Below are 19,744 nucleotides of genomic sequence, written 5' to 3'. Positions count from 1 at the left end.
TGAGGATCGAGGTTTGAAGCTAGCACAAGGAAGAAAAGTCTCTGTGAGACTCTTATCTCAAATTAACCACTCAAAAAACTGGAAATGGCACTGTGGCTCAAGTGGTAGAATGCTTGTCTTGAGCATAAAGAAGTTCAGGGACAGCGTCCAGGCCATGAGTAGAAGCCCAACAACCACCACAACAACAAAAACAAAATAAGCAAAACAAAACTAAAGCAAAAATGGGCTGGGCCCATGGCTCAGCTGGTGTAGTACACACTTAGTAAACATACACAATATCACTAAAACCACATGTATGTATGTATATATGCATGTAGGTGTTCAAGTGGAATTTCTCTGTTTAAAAAAATATTTACCAGATTAAGAAGACATTCAAACCCCTTAAATGTGACTGCTTTCATTGTGTTCTTGTTAAGAAGATTGTTTCTGGGATTTGTAAGTTGGTTCAGTTTCTTAATGTTGTTATGTATTTGGGAATGGAATTTTCTATAGAAAAATATGCTCTGCTTTGACTATGGATTTCTGTGTGTCTGTAGCTTAATTTATTGTCATTTATTATCCAAACTTTAGAGCCAGACAGGTAGTCTTTAAGTCATAATATAATGAAATATTTTAATAAACATTTTTTCTAGATACTGATAGAGCAATATCAAATGAAGCAAAGAGCAATTTTTTCAGAAAACAAAGGTAATTATGAGTATAATAACAGATTCTAAATCATCAAGGAAAGTGTTATTAATTTATCCACTTTTGTTTATAATTTCTAGGGTGCTTTTTTCATATCTATGGAAGTTTTTCAAGAGATTTTTTTCCTTTAATTGATAGGTTTGTGCTTATAGTTAACATTTTCCCCAACTTTCTAATCAATCCTAGTTTGGTAATAAAACATAAGAAATAAAATAGTATTAAAGACTCAAAATTATAGCAGGTAAAAGGAAATAAAGGTTTCTTTTTCTATTAATATTATTAGGTTAAATACAACTTGGAGCTGACATGTCTCTTCTCTACTAATGTCCCCGTGAATCTGGAGTCTTCTTCCTCCACTCCCCTGAGGACAATACTTTTTTCACTGGGATTGTGAGTACAGTTGCTTATTAGTTTCACTTTTCAACCAGCAAGAAAGAGAAAGGAGAATTCAGGCTTCCTTCGAAGTTCACGACTTGGCAATTGTACATTCTGCTTCCTCCTAAATCCTTTAGTCAAAGTTGAGCTTCAACTAACTGCAAGAGAGTCTGGAGAACCAGTGTTGGTAACCTTGTGTTAAACCCTGTGTGTAAACCTTGTGTGTAAACCCTGAAGGCTTTATTGTTGTAAAGAAAAAAAAGAAGAAAGGGTAGCATGTATATTTTAACTCTGGCCTGTACAGTCTTCCTAATCCGAAATCATTCCAGTTTGGGAATTAATATACAAGGCGAATCTCAGAACAAACACCCCTGGTGATATTTTTAGGTTAGGTGAAGATGAGTATAGCAGTTTAACACAGTTTATTTTTCACAAGTTCCAAAGAAACGCTTGTTTCTCTGCTCTGTGGTCCTAATCACAGCTCTCATGCTAGGGGCCATGAAGGGTTCTTCATCCTGGGTGCTCTCCACAGCTCATTCCTGACCTTGAAAGCAGCCTCCTCTGACCTTCAAAGAGAGGCTTCCCTGTGGACCATTCTTAACAGAAGATTCTGATTTGGTCGTGTGTGTGTGTGTGTGTGTGTGTGTGTGTGTGTGTGTGTGTGTGTGTGTGTGTGTGTGTGTGTGTGTGTGTGTGTGTGTGTGTGTGTGTGTGTGTGTGTGTGTGTATGTCCATCACCAACCTTTCCCTGGCTCCTAAGCCAGTAGATTCCCAGCGATCTTTGTTTCAATGGGTTTTCAGCCGACATCTCCAGCTGCCACATGCCACAGTGGATGGTCAGATCCCAGGAAGCTTTGGTCTGAGTCTTGAGGAGTGCATCACCCTCTTTCAGAGTTAGTCTTTCCTGGGTTGTATAAGCTGAGATTTAGGAACAGAATCTGCAGTTTCGTGTTCTTCCCAGTTATCTTCTTAGAATCCCAAATGGAGACTATCATCCTCCCTTACTAAATGTATATAGTATGACTTCACCTGCTGAATTTACACAGCAGATTCTGGCTTCTGGTTGGACCCTGTATGGTATCATTAGAAAACTCAGCAGCTTCATGACGATAAAAAGTGTTTCATCAATTGTTGTTGTTGTTGTTGTTAAATAGGAGCATTTACATCCTCCTCTGCCATTTTTGAGATCTATTATGAATGCTAAAGTTCAACTATTCCCAGGACTCAGTTAGATCTTACACACATCAAACAAGACAAAATTAGTTGCCCATGTACGGAAACTTTTCGTATTTGATGGGACTGAGAATCCATGGGAATAGAATTGCTGTGGGTGTTCAGAAAGATGCAGTCATTGGTATTCTTTGATATTTTTATCCTTTATCAACATCAGAGAGAAAGAAACAAGCCTTTAGAGTTCCTCCAAAAATTGTCTCTTCTTCAACATGTAAAACTTTGAAGAAGGACTGTTCACATGACACATGAGAAAAATGTTTTATTTTGATAAGGAATTTCACTGTTTTTCTGGATGACTAAGACTACAACATTGGGTTAGATAAACTGATTGGCTTTTCTGGATATAAATTATATAAATTATAAATCTTAAACATAAGATGCAATTTTCTGATTCTGCTTTTCAGAGGAGTACCAAGAAGTGTTAGACTATTAACTTAGTTTTCGGATGCTCATTTAGCTTGTGACACTGGCAGCAATGTTGACAGATCTGGAGGTGAGGTGTGTACTTTAGGAAAAGTGGTTTCTTCTGTCCAGATTCCTACTTATTACCTATGTACATTCAATAGTATGTGTCAACATGATTATTTCCAGACTAGTGGAAATTTTAATCATTATTTCAAACAAATTGTTTTAATTAGCCACAATATTTTGACAGCAACTTGTATTTAATATGTTTCTATCACTGTCAATTAACATTTTTATCCAATTTTATACTATTGTAAAACTTACCATAAAGGTGATTTTAAAAATACTAAGCATGTTATTGTGAGGAAATACTTCACCTCTAATGAGACCTTCTCTCATATTGCATCCCATTTATATATATTCTTATTTGTCCCTATTTCACATCTGCTACTTTTTGAGATTCTTTTTTTTCCAGTCCTGGGGATTGAACTCTGGGCCTGGGTGCTGTCCCTAACTAAGCCTTTTTGTCCTCAAGGCTAGTGCTCTAACACTTGAGCCACAGCAGTCCTTCCAGCCTTTTCTGATTACTTTATTGGAGATAAGTATCTCATGGACTTCTCCTGTCAAGGCTGACTTCAAATCTCAATCCTCAGATCTCAGCCTCCTGAGTAGCTAAGATTACAAGCATGAGCCACCAGTGCCCAGCTTTTTTGAGGTTCTTCATGGTTTCCTTTGCCTTTCCTATTTATATCAACTTTGCCATTAAGAGAATGTTATGTCCATTCTGGAAACTACTCAGTAACTGTCATTAGAACTGTGTACAGGCTGCTATGCATCTCATGTCCAATGGATTCTTCCAATGGAGGCTAGTGATGCCTGGTGCCAGTGGGAGGTAATAATAACATAGCTTGAATTCATTTTCCAGTATAAAACTTTTCTTTAAAAAAAATAAGTAAGCCAAGCACTGGTGGCTCACACCAGTAATCCTAGCTATTCAGGAGGCTGAGATCTGAGGATCATGGTTGGAAGCCAGCCTGGGCAGGAAAGCTGGTGAGACTCTTATCTCCAATACACCACTCAGAAAATCAGGAGTGGCTCTGTGGCTCAAATGGTAGAGCGTTCCTCTTGAGCTGAAGAGCTGAGGGCCAGCGCCTAGGCCCAGAGTTCAAGCCCCACAACTAACAACAACAACAATAAAATTAAGCATCAAAATATTTCCCCGGTCTTAACTTTTGTTATATGTGGTATTGTTTTCAAAATTTTCTTCTTCAGCAGACACTGAACTACTTTTTCTAGTTATTTCTGTTGTATACATTTCAATTCAATCATTGAACTCAATATGAGATATGTGTGTATAAACATATATTTACATACACATATATACATAAATATACATATATACACACCTATATTCATACACACATACATTCACACACACATATTATATATATAACACACACATATTATGTGTGTGTGTGGGGAGGTCCTGCCATTACTAGAGTTTAAACTCAGAACCTAGTGCTTACTGATGGCTAGCACTCTACAATTTCAATAGGAAAAGTATAAATTCTGGCTTATTTTAATACTGAAAATGAAAATCAACTTCAGTGAACATTCTAACATTCTAGTGAACACTGAATGTGTGAAAATAATTCCCGGCATAAGAAATTAAGACTTGCCCTCCATCCCAATAACTCTCTACCCATTTGTGACTCAGGTTATTTTGTGTCTCTTACATTTAATAATGACTAAGTCACCACAAAAGTTACACTGATGATGATGATGGTTTAAAACAACAGCAAATTCTTGCTTTATAAATTCCCCTTTTCCCAAAAATTTCCACTGAGAACAGACCAGTTATGAGTGATATTCATGCATTTTAAATAAGACAAATAATAAAATGGCTAGATAGTTAAAGTGACTGAAGGGGTTTCCTGCACAATGCCAATTCAGTGTGCAGGTTCAAAGCCTGAAGTACAGGAAACAAACATAGCTGTCCCAGGCAAGAGAAACAGGGGCATTGAGGAATGCTTCTAAGAATACTTAACTAGCCATGCAGAATTGGTGGGGTCATTTTGATGAATTACAACTTTTCTAGAAGAAATCCTTTGCTTGTAAATCAATCACATATATAACAGAGTGATAGAGAGGTAATAATTACCAACTTTTTTTCTCTATTTAATGGACAATGTTCAAAATATTTTGCACTGATGGACACACATGCAAGTGCTTCATTCAATTATATATTTGGCTTGATTCTGCTCAACAAAGTTCTTTCAAAATAAGGGCATCGTTGGGAGTCAAGGTGTTAATGTATACACCTCATGCACATTTCCTTTATATACTTTTGCTGCTTCTTCTTTTTCTAAATTCGGAAGCTTGTTGGCAGATTGTGGTTTGTTGAAAATGGTTTAGCCTGCTGGCTGCAAAGTAAAGAAACAGTTTGTCATGTGCCAAAAGACCCCTATAGATTGATTAGCAGACACACAGGGAACAAGTCTTAGATTAACTCACTTTCATTTTAGCTCGGTGGATTACCTTTAATGCATTACAAATCTGCATCCAGGGAGAAAAATATAAAGAAGTGTTCCACATAATAAAGCTATTCACTCTTTTAGTGAAATAACTTCACTCTTGCAAAGAAGAAGTCAACTATCATCTCTCTTGTATGATCTAATTTCTTATCATGGCCTTCTTCTATGAATGGAAAACAAATAGCAATGCAGCATTAAAAAAATTGAGGCCTAGAAAAAGCCTACAGACTTGTTTTTCATTTTTTTGAATGTTTAAATGTAACTTACTCATTTATAATTAGGAGGCAAAGGAGGAGGCCCTCGGTGTATACTCAGTATCTGTATTAACCTTCTGGATATCTTTTAGAAATGCAGATTCATTGACAGTGCCCAAATCATTCAGACACTGGAAGACATGAACTTTGCAAGAAAAAATTGACTAGAATTTTAGACAAAACTTGTTAAAATTTCATTGTTAAAAAAAAAACACCTGGTGGGCCCTCTGATGAAATTTAGTCAAAAAATGAGAGAAAGGCTTCCAGTGTATGTGGAATGTATGCTGAAGGCAACAAAGTGATATAAAAACGAAGAATGAGCTCTCTACCACCAAACTGAAAGAAAGAAATACCTCTCTCTGCTCCCAATTCTTCTCTACCAGAAGTTCCTGTGTTCATTTCTCTCTCTCTCTCTCTCTCTCTCTCTCTCTCTCTCTCTCTCTCTCTCTCTCTCTCTCTCTCTCTCTCTCACACACACACACACACACACACACACACACACACACCTGCCCCTCACTAATCAGTAGAACTCACATCAATGGGAAAATATTTTCATTGTAACTATCAATACAAAATACTAATATGGCAATATCTGAGTTACAACACTATTAAAAAGGAATTGCCCCTGATCTAAAGTGATATAACAATCACATTTATTTTGGGGTCTATTTATATGCTTTAAATCTTAGCTCTAGAACATCCTTGAACATTTGCCAACCTGAGCAGTTTCCATGCCGTAAACGCTCTGTTTAAACTGGAGAGAAAGTCATGGAACTCAATCTTCACAAGGAAAGAGAATTGAAATGGTTTCTGTTTGCATATCATAAATCTTGAATTTTAAAGCAAAAATAAACAGAGCCAGCATATTTATTTTCTATTTAAGACAGCGGGGCGTCCTCCAATCTCCATGCAGTACCTAGGCAAAAGAGATAGGGGTTGGCTGAGCAGGTAATAACTTATGTAGCCACTGGGTGGCACTGACAGCTTTTGTCTCCAAAATATGTAGCGTCCTTAATACAATGGATCCACACAACTCTTGGGTCCTAAATTTCTCAAGCCAGTCAAGTGCAAACCTCACTGGTGTGACTCTACAGCACACATTTCTCAGTCTTTTTGGATCCCTTGCTTTCTGACCCACCTTCTGCTAATACCACCCATCTTACTGTCAATCAGTACTGAGGAACTTGATGGTATCCAATACAATGCCATGTGTGAAAGAAAAAGTTACAAAAATACGGAAGGGGGGGAAGCAGATGATAGAAAAATTTAAATGATTGCTATTGCCTTAGAATTGTGCTAAGTTTATGGACGACAAAGACCTGAAGAATGTCACGTTATTGAATTGCTTTCTTCCAGGGAGCAATAACATCATTAACTTTCTTTTGCATTTTATTCTGTAAAGTCTATCTTCCCATGGCCTAAAGAGACCCACAACTCACGATAATTGTAGTTGAGAAAATAGCTTTTATTGTCCTCGGTGGATTATTCTTAAAGTAATAATAAGAATAACATACTTCATACAAAGTGACAGATCACATAGCCAGATATAAATGAATGAAGTAAAAATTTTTGTGTATATTTTAATATTCCATTTATGTTAAAGCTAAGTTTTCACAGACTAAATTTTGTTTACTTAATGGGTCATAAAATTGCCATATTGTTATCCACAGAGATCAAATGAAATACTGCCTGACACATTTCTATCTATCTATCCATCTATCTATCCATCTATCTATCTATCTATCTATCTATCTATCTATCTATCTATCTATCTATCTATCATCTATCTATCATTCTATCAGTTATCTATCCATCATCTATCTATATTTAATATCTATTTTCTATCATCTAAGTATGCATGTAAATATCTATCTATTTTTATGAGAATGTAGATGTGAAAGTCAAAGAGATAACTCAACCTAAGTTCATTCTCTTCTGGGATGTATAACCTCACCTTCACCTGTGAACACCAATTTATAATAAAACTTGATTAATGACCAGTTGTTCCACAGCTTGTATTTTGTGTTCTCAGGGTCTGAAGTTTCAATTTTGATTTTCTAGAGGAAACTTACTAAGGATACAACCCAGGTCCTCATTCTTTCTGAGCAAATGCTCTCTCCCCCTGAGACATACCCCTAGCCCTAACCAAGATTTTTGTCTTCGAGTTCTAAGGCTAGACACAACTAAAATCCTGAAAAATAAAATCTGAGGTCTTATCAAGTTATGTAATTGTGTCTATTCTTCTTGTACCTGAGAAGCAATGTTTTAATTTCTCAAATCAAAAGGAATCTCTCCAGATTCCAATAGAAACAGATGTCAATGCTTTGGGAAATGTATAGCAGGGATATCTTTCTAACGTTTGAATGCTTGGTAATCCTTGAAAAGAGGAAGAAAGAATAAACCACTGGTTTGCATTTGTGTGCACAAACACACATACACACATGTAAGAGAGGACGCAAACTGGGGAGACTGATCCCAGGGGAGGTCGAACTCAGAGCCTCACAGTGAGGCCGTGTGGTTGTTGGAAAACCTGAGGAGATGTTGCATGTCCATGCAAAGTTTGACAGGGTAGCAAAGTGGCTTCTGCCACTAATTTGGAGGGGTGTGTGTGATCCCACTGGTTTGGGGGGGCATATGAATGCTTTGCCTGCCATGACCAGTAAATGGAAACATCTGCATGAGATAACTCTGGGAAAAACTGTATCAGAGCCGACAGAAAGGTAATTCCACATTCCGTGGGCCTGCATATTTTATTTTAAAGGGTGTTTATGTATTTCGATCTTCATATTAAATCCACGAAAGTAAGAAACATTGCCATGCTGATGCCAGTGATAGGATCATGTCGTTTCTTCAAGTTTTTAATAGCCAGGAAAGATCTGACCAGTCTTGTAGGTGATTTTGTTCATTTCTAATCTCCATTGTTCTCAGGGCCTGGCCAAGGGGGAATTCTCAGTCCAACACACCCTGTACAGCCTCGCTGCCTCTGCTCTCCTGGCCCGAGCGCTGTAGTTGCATTTCCCTTGGTCACTGTTTGTTCTCAGCTGCTTCCGCATTCCCTGAGTTCAAGCAGCCTCCTTGAATGTCCACTTTCTCTACAAGTCTCTAACAGTACATAAATGTGTGTGTGTGTATGTATGTATGTATTATCTATGGTGATTTCAAGATTCAAAGGAATTGTTTTTTGTCATTTTAAAATCATCAAGGAGTCAGAAATGGAGATATACAGAAACGAACTGTTGGAAAAGGTTCCTGACTGTCGTCTGACACATGTAAGTGACTACTGATAAACCATTAAAATGCCAGGAAGCGAATGGAATGAAGAGGGCAAGGGACTTAGCCAGGCTTCTGGAAACAGAGTCACAAATACCCACCCTGTATGACCAGCAGAAAACACCGTGTATGCCCAAATTTATTCTCCAGTCTGAGTTTTTATGCATGGAAACCAAAATAAGACTCAAATCCTAGCAAAATACTAATAAAACCCCAGACTCCTGAAAACGATTAGCTTATAAACAAATTTATAGATTCTTTAACAGAAATGATTTATATAATCATTTTGGGGGGAGCAAAAAAAATAGACCTTATATTTTAGACATACAAAGAAGACTTTTTTTCCAGGATAGTGTAGATAGGGAGGAAATAAAGGAAAGAAGCAGAAACAGAAAGAAATCTGGCTTATTTTAAAAGTTTACAGATGAAAAATGCAAAAAGTTTGATTCTGTTCTGTTCTGTCCTTTGATTGTCATCAGATTATTTAGTTTAAAACACAATGTTGACCTCCTAACTTTATAACTGTGAGGATTAAGCCTATTGGCAAGGTCTCTCTCTCTTTGAGACAATAGCATTTTTATTTATGGATATTTAGTAGCATGTAAAAATATCCTTCATGTTAGTAATCTTCATTCAACATAGGCTACCTACCACCAACCATGGACTGAAAACTTTGCAGGGTAAGAATTTACTTTTCAGCCTTGCATTTCTGAGTTTCTAATACAATGTCTTACCTACGTATAGTCAAACATCCAAAGGTTTATTTACTGAATGCTTACTGTAAGTCAGAGTATGTTAAGTCAGGAAGTTAGAGCCAAAAATAAAACAGACAAAAATTCATTCTGTTCAGTTCATTGGTACAGCACTTAGAAAGTAGGACATAGTGGGTCTAGTGCTCAGACATCCTCAACACTGAATTCAAATCCTGGTTTCAACACCTCTGCAAGTTACTTCCTTACAATTTCTTTCCTCATTTAAATGTTTTCATGTGTTACAAAGGAAGATAACTTACTTTAGAGGTTTGTTTTAAATTCAAAATCTGATTATTTAAATACTGTTTTTAAACACGGAAATGCAGGCTATGTATTATTTAGTGTTTGTTGGATTGTATCTTGCATTGGCAAACTGTATGTTTTAAACATACATGACATATAGCCATTGGAGAAAATATTCATCATTTTATTAATCTTGTAGAAAAGCAGGAGAAAATGCCATTGGCTTCTTTAGGAAGAGTATAGTAATATTTAATATTTCACTTTGTGAACTCTTTTCATATTTATAAGTTCTGTGATTATTTAGAATCAGAGTACTATTATTTATCTATTTTTCTTTTCTAAGATATATTTATCCCATTAATTTTACTCCATAGTTTCCTTCCAATATGTATCAAGTTTAAAGTAGGATCCAACTTAAAAATTCACTTCCACAAAAATAATTAACCCCAAATTATTTCATGAATATATATTTTTCTATATAAATTTTATGATATGGTCACAACCTCTTATAAGTTTTATATTTGTTAGATATATGAATTATGTTATCACATACAACTTGCATTACTTATGCTAGTAGTACATGAATATAAACTCTATTTTTCCTATGTGTTAAATTATTTTTTTCTTGCTTGGTGTAGTTATTTCTTTCCTCTTATAATGGTTTCTGTAGGTAGAGCTCCTCAAGTTAGGAAAATTTATTTTTAAGCAGTATCAGTATATTAATCGTGATAATATCCAACATCCCCATTTTCAGTATGTTACTACTAATCTGTTGGCCTCATGAAAGATATCTCTTAAGTACAAATTTGAAAACCTGTATTGTTACTCAGTGTATGATTGGAGCCCCACATGTCTGAGTGAGTTTGAAAGTTGTTCTATCATTCAAGTACTCCATAAGTCAGTTTATGACTGGTAAAAATATTCTGGGATTGCATACTTTTTCTCAGAGCTTAGCTCTAATTGTTGCAGAATCCTGCACACAGAGTTAAACAGAATCTGAAACCAATCGGGAACTATTTTTTTATTTTTATTTTTGCTCAAGTGGTGGTGTGTTTTTTTTTTAAAGACAACGTTCAAACATTCTGCCAAGTTTGTTCCAAATTATTTTTATTATTACTTTTTGTGGGAGTTAGGAAACATTTTTTTTATTGTTAAAATACTATACAGAGGGCTTACAATTTAGGAAACATTTTAAAACTACATACTCAAACCTTATAATGCTGTTTTATTTGTGTTAGATTAGGGAGTCTTCTCTTTTCGAAAGCGATTATTAAACTTTTTCTGATTTGCACCATTTCCACTAGAAGCCAGTTGCTTACATATTATTTCATCTCGCTTCTTTGTATCATCACATAATTATTACACGTATTCTTGGTGATTTGAGAAGCAGTCATCTTTACAAATTATTTCTTGTCTACAATATCAGAATTTTTGTTACAGCTAAAGTCATCTTTGATTATGCTAAGCTTGTCTCTTATATTCATTTTCTTACTAATTTTATAAGTTTATGGTTTCTTCAGCTCCAGAACTAAATTCATTAGCTCAGTACCTTTTTGTTTTTGTTTTTGTTTTTGGTTATTGGGGGGTCTTTTTGTCTTTTCTAGTGCCGGATTATTTTTTTAAAATAAGGCTCCACAGAGAGTAGGCCTACTATCGAACTATGTTCCCCCAATTTTTAAATGCTATTTTTGAGAGCGGGTAGGTATTGCTCCCAACATCTCCAGCATGTTAAATATGTCAACCACTGAGTTATACCCCAGACTGCCTCTCTTTTCTTCGTGTGTGTGTGTGAGTGTGTGTGTGTGTGTGTGTGTGTGTGTGTGTGTGTGTGTGTGTGTGTGTGTGTGTGTGTGTGTGTGTGTGTGTGTGAGACTTATACTCAGGGCCTCCTATTTCTAGGCAGGCAATCTGCCACTTGAACCATGCTGTAATTCTATTTGCTTTAGTTATTTTTCATGAGGTCTTGCGTCGCTTCCCCTCAACCTTCCCCCCACTCCCCCCCACCACCACTGCCTGGCTCTTCCTACCAGTGCTGTCTGTCTACCTGGGATTACAGACAGATATGCCCAGCATCTCTGGCTTGTTTGTTGAGATGAAGGTCTCAGAGGCAGAAGCCTCTAAGATCCTTTAAAGAAACTAGAATTACAAGTGTGCAACACTGTACTTAGCATGCTATATGTTGTAAGAGGGGTGTTGGGAATTGAACTAGGTGAGTACTCATTCGACCACTGAGCCACAACCACTTGCCTTAAACATTGATTAATTGATTGATTGATTGATTGACTTTTGGAGATAGTCTTGGTAAGTTGCCCAGGCTGGCCTTGAACTCACTAGGTGGCCAAGCCAGGCTTTGAACTTGTGACCTACTGCCTCAGCCCAGCAGAGCAGCTGAGTCATTGAGCTCACTAGTGTGAGTTACTGTGCACCATCCTTCAATTCTTTAGCAAGGTAATGGTTTCACAGTGTTGACCTTTGCAAATGCTGCATTTCCTTTCTCAGTGGGAGGTTCCTCTGCTGTCTGTCCCTGTTCTCAGACTCTCCCATCTCCCCCTAGCAAACTCCAGGATCAGCAAGTGCTTAAACTGCTAGCTTCTGTGAAATTAAGCAGTATATGATCCTACATCTGTTGTTCAGCTTTGAAATATCACATGTCCAATGAGTTCCAAGGTAACTTAAAATAGATGGATAGTTTTCCGGTTTCATGGGTTCCTAACCAATGCCAGTTCTTTCTTTATGTTCAAGAGTGCCGTGTCGTCTCACCCCAGTTCAGTCCTGGTCAAGGTTCTGATCAACTCACAGAAACCCCAAGAGAATCCACAGGAACCTCAACCTTTCTTATCCATGCTGTGGACTATGATCTCTATTGGATGGTTTTATGATGTGAATGTTCTTAACTTCTTTGTATTATCTCATTTTTATTTTGGATATTCAGATATGGGTTAACTGCTAATCATCTATTAGCTTATATATAAGCTGATAGCTTATATGCTGGCTAATATATTTCATCTTGGAGAACGAAAAATCTTTTATCCCTTGTCTTTGTTTCATCTGCAGTTATAATTTATTTTTCTATGTGTTCACGATTATTTTAGAAGTCTAGCACATCTAAGCCGCTAATATGACAGCTGAAAAGTTCCACCATTACTTTCTAACCTGCACTTGAAAGTCATTAATTGCTGTTGGTAATGATCTTTCCTGCTTGCTGATACATTTGCCTTAGACTGATTAAGATTTATTATGATGATATTAAAAACTCTGAAATAATGAAAAATTTCATGCCATTCCTTTTTGGTTATTTAATGTGAGTTGAATAACTGATGACATGCCTTAAAAAAACTTTAGGAAATATTATTTCTTGAACTTTAGAAACATATAACTTAAAAGAAAAATAGACTTTTGTTTTAAAATTCATATTTTTATGATTATGGAACAAATTTTGTGCAACTCTATAGAAAAAAATATGAAATTCCAATTTAGAATTCCATCATGAAACTACACCATTCTAATTTCTCTGGGCCACGGTTTGTTAATATTCCACAAAGTCCCAGGATGCAACTCTAAGACTGCATTCAAATCTAGGAACACGAGGCAATCATGCTCAGCAGAGTATAACAATAATTATAATAGAGATTAAATAAAAATAATTAGAAAAAGTTCATCTAGTTTTGATGTATTAATTATTCTGACCCTGTTCTATTCAGAGTCTAATTATCTGGTTCAGTGGAAATGCCAAGATTTCTACGACTCATAAAAATTACATTCAAGTAATTATGTCAGCAAACTAAACAGTATTCATTTACCATGCCTTTTTATGCACACATTTGAATATGCTTTTTTTTAACTGTTTTTGCTCTTTGTTCCTATTCATAAGAAATAATACCTGTAGAGAAATTTGAAAGTCAGTTGCTCTCTGAGCGTTATGTGCAATTCTTGCTGATATCCCCCTTCTTTTGTAAGATTGCTGTAAGTCTCATATTACCTTTGTTTAAAAAACATGAATTAAAGTTCACTCTTCAGTTGTTTCAAAGAAATCTTTAAAAACCTGTAGCTGTAGGTTTTTTCTTCTTAAAGTTTAAAGCAGTAATACAAAGCCTTTCTTGGAAAGTTTCTTACCTTGGTAGCTCAGAAGTTGGCTAAGAAGGACTTTTCCTGGTTATTTCTGCTATGCTTAGTTCCTTCAGACATATATCATGGTTTCCCATGTGACAGCTCAGATTTAGAAAAAAAAGCATGTAAGTGAATATAGTATTTTTAAACTCTATGGGAAGGTGATGATATAGTCAAAGTTCCCAAGTCACTGAGATATCACTAAACCAAAAAAAAATTTTTGCTTTCTTATGACATAGTGAAGGCCTTATCCATGTTAAAAATAATGAGATTGAAATGTTGAAATACGGAATTCAGTATCTACTGTATCCCTTATAGTCTATTCCAACATTATTAATAAAAATGCTGGTGGTTATATTAAACTGAGGTTTGTTGCCTGGAGTATTCAGATTCTTTATTTACTTATGTTATGATCTTTGTGAGGCTAGATAGAGTCAAACTTAGTTGATACTATAAACCTTCAGTTTTATTCACACTGGAAGACTTAGTAACTGTTCAACTCTTTCTTTGGTGTTATGCTAGTAAGATACACACATGCACACACACACGTATACACCTATGTGGTATATTTCCTAACAGATTCCCTGTTTATCTTTCAGATCCTTTCAACTCTAAGCATTATAGCATTATCCAAGATTGAGAGAGGTAGGAGAATCAAAATGTGCTCATTAAAATGGATGGAACTGAAATGCAACAGTGTTGAGAAGAAGGAGCTAAAGAAACAAGACCATTTCCACTACAACTAAGGCAAGCAGACAAGCCTTCATTATGGCTGCCATGGCTCCAGGCTAACATCCAACATCCATTTTCCTAATAGAATGGAAGTTGGACCTGGAGGAAGACATGAGTGAACTTAATGACCTGGTTCATCCATGTTTCCTGTTTCCATGGAAATAACACAGTTGAGACTTCCATAATAGACACTTACCAAATTGAACAGACGATCCTGTTTTTTTTGTGTGTGAGCTTGGAATTATGTATTCTAGAAATGTCTCAAAATTCAGCAATGAAGCTACCACATTTTGTCTGTCACCATAATATTTATACTATCATATTCATAAAATTTTCTATTGTTTCACATTTTGTGGCTAATTTTGTATGTAACTTTAATTTCCATAGTGAGTATTTGACTACTTAAAGTTTTTTTATTTTTTTGTTATTGTTGTTCATTTTGGTAAATTGTGCTTTCCAACTAAATTCTTCTATTGACTAGCATAAAATTGTGTGTATTGCCTTTGGATTTCTAATGTCTACTTTCTATAGAAGCATTTTCTTTTCAGTCTTGGTACTGGAAATTTGTATTATCTTTTCATCCTTAAAGGTATTTATAGTTACAGTATTAGTAGTGCTGGTGTTTGAACTCAGGGCCTCAAGCTTCACAGGTGAGCACTTTACCACTGATCCATGCTTTCTGCTCTATTGTGCACTGGGTATTTTGAGATTTGGTCTTGCATTTTGCTCAGGCCCATTCTTACACTACACCTCTCTTCTATGCTTCACGCTGTAGCTGGGTTGACAGATGTGCCACCACATTCAGATTCTTCCACTGAGATGATGTCTGGTGTTGTACCCAGCCTGGTCTTGAACTACCATCTTTACTATCTATTCCAAGTAGACAGAATTACAATTTTGATCCCCTGTACAACTTTTCTCTCTCTGAATAATAATAGGTTGTTAATTAAAATTAAGAGTCCCTTACTTAAAATACCTTGCTAATCCACATATGACATCAATACTCCTGAAATAAACCTATAGGCAATACATAGTCATATTATGTTAGATTCTGGAAGCAGGCACTATTCACTCTCTATCATGAAAAATATAACCTGTTGTGATGTTATAAAATAAAAAGTAAGCTAAAATTATAACACACATGTCTAGAAACAATAGAAAATTTTATGAATATGATAGTATAAATATTATGGTGACAGACAAAATGAATGTTATTTTTAGGTACATTTTCATGAATGCACTGTTAAGATGTTGAGTAAATGGCCTATGCCAGGTATATCTTTCAGAATGTCATGATCTGTTCATCAGTACAGTTCCACCTCACACCTGATTTTTCCATTTATACTGTTCATATACAAACTCATATCAATTGCAATCAGAGCTCAGATTATTTTATGAAATGGTACTTAAAGTTTATAATTAATATAAATATCCTTTATATTTATCCTAAACCAAAATAGTTCCGATTTCACTAATATAATCTATTAATAGATTAGTAGTGTTGTTTCAGGCTTACTATTTTAATAATGAGTGCTAAAGTTTCTTTTAAGGCAAAACTTTTAAGCCCTGTATGTAGTTTGGCAGGCAACCTATAGCTTTCTCTTCCTGCAGACATTGAAGCATGGCTGTCTGTTTTTCTATGGCTTAGAAGATTTGTTGAAAGGAGAAAAATAAATACATTACCATTCTTGAAATATTGTTGCTATCTATTTATAAAAAATAAACACTCTACTTTGGGTAAGGCCTTGATGTACATTTGTGTGTGTGTGTGTGTGTATGTGTGTGTGTGTGTATGTAATCTTGGAGGTTATTTATTGGCATTGGTAGATATATTTAAACTCAGAGCCATCATTTTAGTAACAGATAAAACTTCGAATCAAGACACAAATACAGGGTTTGGAAGGATTTATTCATTACCAGTGATTGTATTTCCTAGCTCACAATGACTTCATTTCAGTTAAATTTAAGGTACATACCAAGCACAGCTGTATTAAATGTCAACATGCTGGGCTATGCACTATACACAATCACGCTACCCCAAGGAGTATGGTCTTTCTTAACAGTTACACAAAAAGACAGAGGTTGATAAGAGACAAAAATAATGTCTGTTTGCATAGGAGGCACACATCCATATAATGGGTTTTCTGAGAAGAAAATGGATATATCTGAAGTGATTGGAAAAGTAGGTGAGAAATTGTATTGGCAAAAGTATTAAAACTATGATAAGATTTATAAAGAAATTCAGCATTTCTAATAACTCTAATAATGTGTAAGCATGGATATTACATGTCCCTGGTGAAATTCCAATATTCAGTCTTCAAAATTTACTGCTGTTTATTTATATAACTAAAAATTTTATTTAACTGCATAGCACTCAAAATCACCGACTCCAGACCTTATAAAACTCACAGTGACAAGATGCTACATTGTGAACTGAAATATTAGTAAGAGTAAGGAGTCATTTAAGTTGAATGGAAAAAACATATAAAATACAGTTCTTAGCCTAGGGACTACCCTAACAGTAATAGATAAGCAATGTCTAGAATTTATAAGATTGTGCAAGGTCTCAAATGTTTTACATGAAACATAAACTTAGTTTTCAGTCTGTTACAAGGTATGACAATAGTGTCCTAGTAGGTTAGGTTCAGTGGATTTTTATCGCTTGTTTCCTGGTCTATGACTAGAAGCTATAAATGTATCTTCATCATCACTTAAAAATTTACAATAAAACGCAATGGAATGACTAAAACCAATTAAAGTATTTATTCCTGTGGGTTTGAACATTTAAATGTAGTCAGACCAGTGCTTTCTATAGCATAGTGGCTCTTTCATACATACGTTCATTTTCAAGACTTGAAATTACCTTGGGATAGTTAACATCCAACACAAACTTTAACAAGATTTTAGTTATTGAACATTATAAAATTTCAAGAAGGGATAACATACCATTTAATAACATCATCTCATTTTGCATGAATATATTTATGTCGGAATTTACAAAAGTACCAGAAGTGCTTTCAAGGTAATGTGACATTCAAGTTCAGAGGAATGCAACTGACACTTGGAATTTACTAACACTGAATTTTTATTTTTCCCAAATGATTAGTCTTGACACCAGAATGAGTCTGTTGTGGTTCTGCCTGAGCTAAAATGTCTTTTAGAGGAAACATGTGGCGAAAAGTTGTACATACACAAAGCCATCTAAAAATAAAAACAATCCCCCCCAAAAGAACAGTAAAAGGAAATCAGCCTTAGGCATCTTATCTAGTTTCCCATTCTTTTTTCTCCTTGGAAAAATCATCACAGAAAAAAAATCCACTCCCTTTATGCTAATGGTTAAAAATATTAGCATATGTCACCTAGTTTCTAGTCTCAACTGTGTGTTTTCATCACTCAGGTGATGAAATACACCAACACCCAGATCACACCCCATGAAAATAATGTGTTCCAGCAAGCCTGGGTTCTGACATTGTTTGGTTTTGCTTTTCTCTTTGGAGAGGCCAGCTGATAAAAATACACAGCCAGAGGTAAGCTTACTGGTGTAACTGCACATGAAGAGTAAAGAAGTCACTTGATTTGTTGCTGCTATTCTAATCAGAAACTCTCCAGTGTGGCACAGAAATGATGAGATCTCCATCCACAGCCCATAACCTACATTTCTTTCCAGAACTCAAATTATAATTATGAATCTCTGACATTGTTCCAATATATAATCAAGGATACAATGGAAGTGAAAAGAAATAGGACTTGGCGTGTAGAATTTTGTTCTGCAGAAAGGCTAATCGCTCACAGTAGAATGTTTCGTGGTTTAAAATGATGGTTTTACCGTGGCTCATGTCCTATAGTCCTAGCTACTCATGAGGCTGAGATCTGGGGGTTGAGGTTCGAAGTCAGCCTACGCGGGAAAACCCATAAGACTCTCATCTCCAATTAACCACTCCAAAGCTGGAAGTGGAGCTGTGGCTAAAGTGATAAAGTACTAGCCTTGACTAAAAAAAGCTCAAGAACAGTGCCAAGACTCTGAGTTCAAGTACCAGCACATGCACACATACACACACACACACACACACACACACACACACACACACACACACACACACAAGATAGTCTTAATGTCATAGCTGATACTTTGTATCGTGCTGTCTTGAAATAAATTACATGACTACTTTTCATTTCTTTCCTTGTTTCCTCTATGTAAATCAACTGAAGAAAACAGGACTCACTTCATGTTTGAGGTGAAGATACCCGAACACCTTCAGTATTTAGCATACCTTAGCTATTTCCATCATTATGTTCATGTAGACAAATGTGAATATACATGTTTCCTGTCTCCAGCACGGTAGGAAGGAAACGATGAGGGTATTTATGAAACAGTTTCCTTAGTCTCCTTCAGTGATAAAGGTGATTCTGCTGGCTAGAGAGTCATAGCATCACATGACCTTTCTGATTTTCCATGATGATCTGTGAGAACAAAATAAATACCATATACCATTGAATGAAAACTACCCCTGAGGGCATGTCCATCTCTATGCCTGGGATCCTGGCCTTTTCTCTTGCCATCTACCTTTCAGATCCTACTGATCAGTTAATATTGGAGTGACTCGCCACCTTCTCCTGTGAAGACTTGTCACCCACCAACATGGTCACCGTGGAGTGATTAAAACACCTGGAAGGCATTGATAATCTCTCTCCAATCAGTTACCTCATCATATAATGTGTAATGCACATACAAGAGAGTAGACAAAATTGTTTCCCATTTTGACAGAGAAGAAATCACTATCCGAATCTAACCATAATTTTATTTCAGTAATAAATTGTGTAGCCATCAAAATCCCCCAAAAGAAAAATTAATCCTAAATTAGGGCTGAATAAGTCACTGCAATCTCCCATGATCTCTTTTCCTCTTCAAGGAAAGAACATTCTCACTTATCATATTGCCCAGGTGCTAATCTAGAATGAAAGTAGATCAGGAGAAATTTAAATAAATTATTCAAGAATGGAAACGAAATGACTTGGAGACACCATCATGGTTGTTATTCTGGCTAGATAAGACAGAAAGAGATTAGAAAAGGGAAAAACTGTGACATCTTGGCTTTTCGACCTGTTGGGAGTCAGTTTCTGGGGTTCTAATGAACAGGGACACCTGTCCTAC

General features: G+C 35.9%; 1 long non-coding RNA gene across 1 annotated transcript; it reads left to right on the top strand.

Moving 5' to 3' along the window:
• Positions 1-8,526: 8,526 nt before the first annotated feature.
• On the top strand, positions 8,527-16,333 carry LOC138806186 (uncharacterized). The gene is made up of 2 exons (XR_011365729.1): positions 8,527-8,757; positions 14,460-16,333. It is a non-coding gene; the product is annotated as an uncharacterized lncRNA (long non-coding RNA).
• Positions 16,334-19,744: the final 3,411 nt, after the last annotated feature.

The sequence above is a fragment of the Dipodomys merriami genome, unplaced genomic scaffold (genome assembly GCF_024711535.1).
Source record: "Dipodomys merriami isolate MVZ:Mamm:240054 unplaced genomic scaffold, mDipMer1.0.p SCAF_4, whole genome shotgun sequence".
Taxonomy (NCBI): Eukaryota; Metazoa; Chordata; class Mammalia; order Rodentia; family Heteromyidae; genus Dipodomys; species Dipodomys merriami.
The sequence above is the reverse complement of the archived record's forward strand: the minus strand, read 5'-3'. Positions and strand labels throughout refer to the sequence as shown.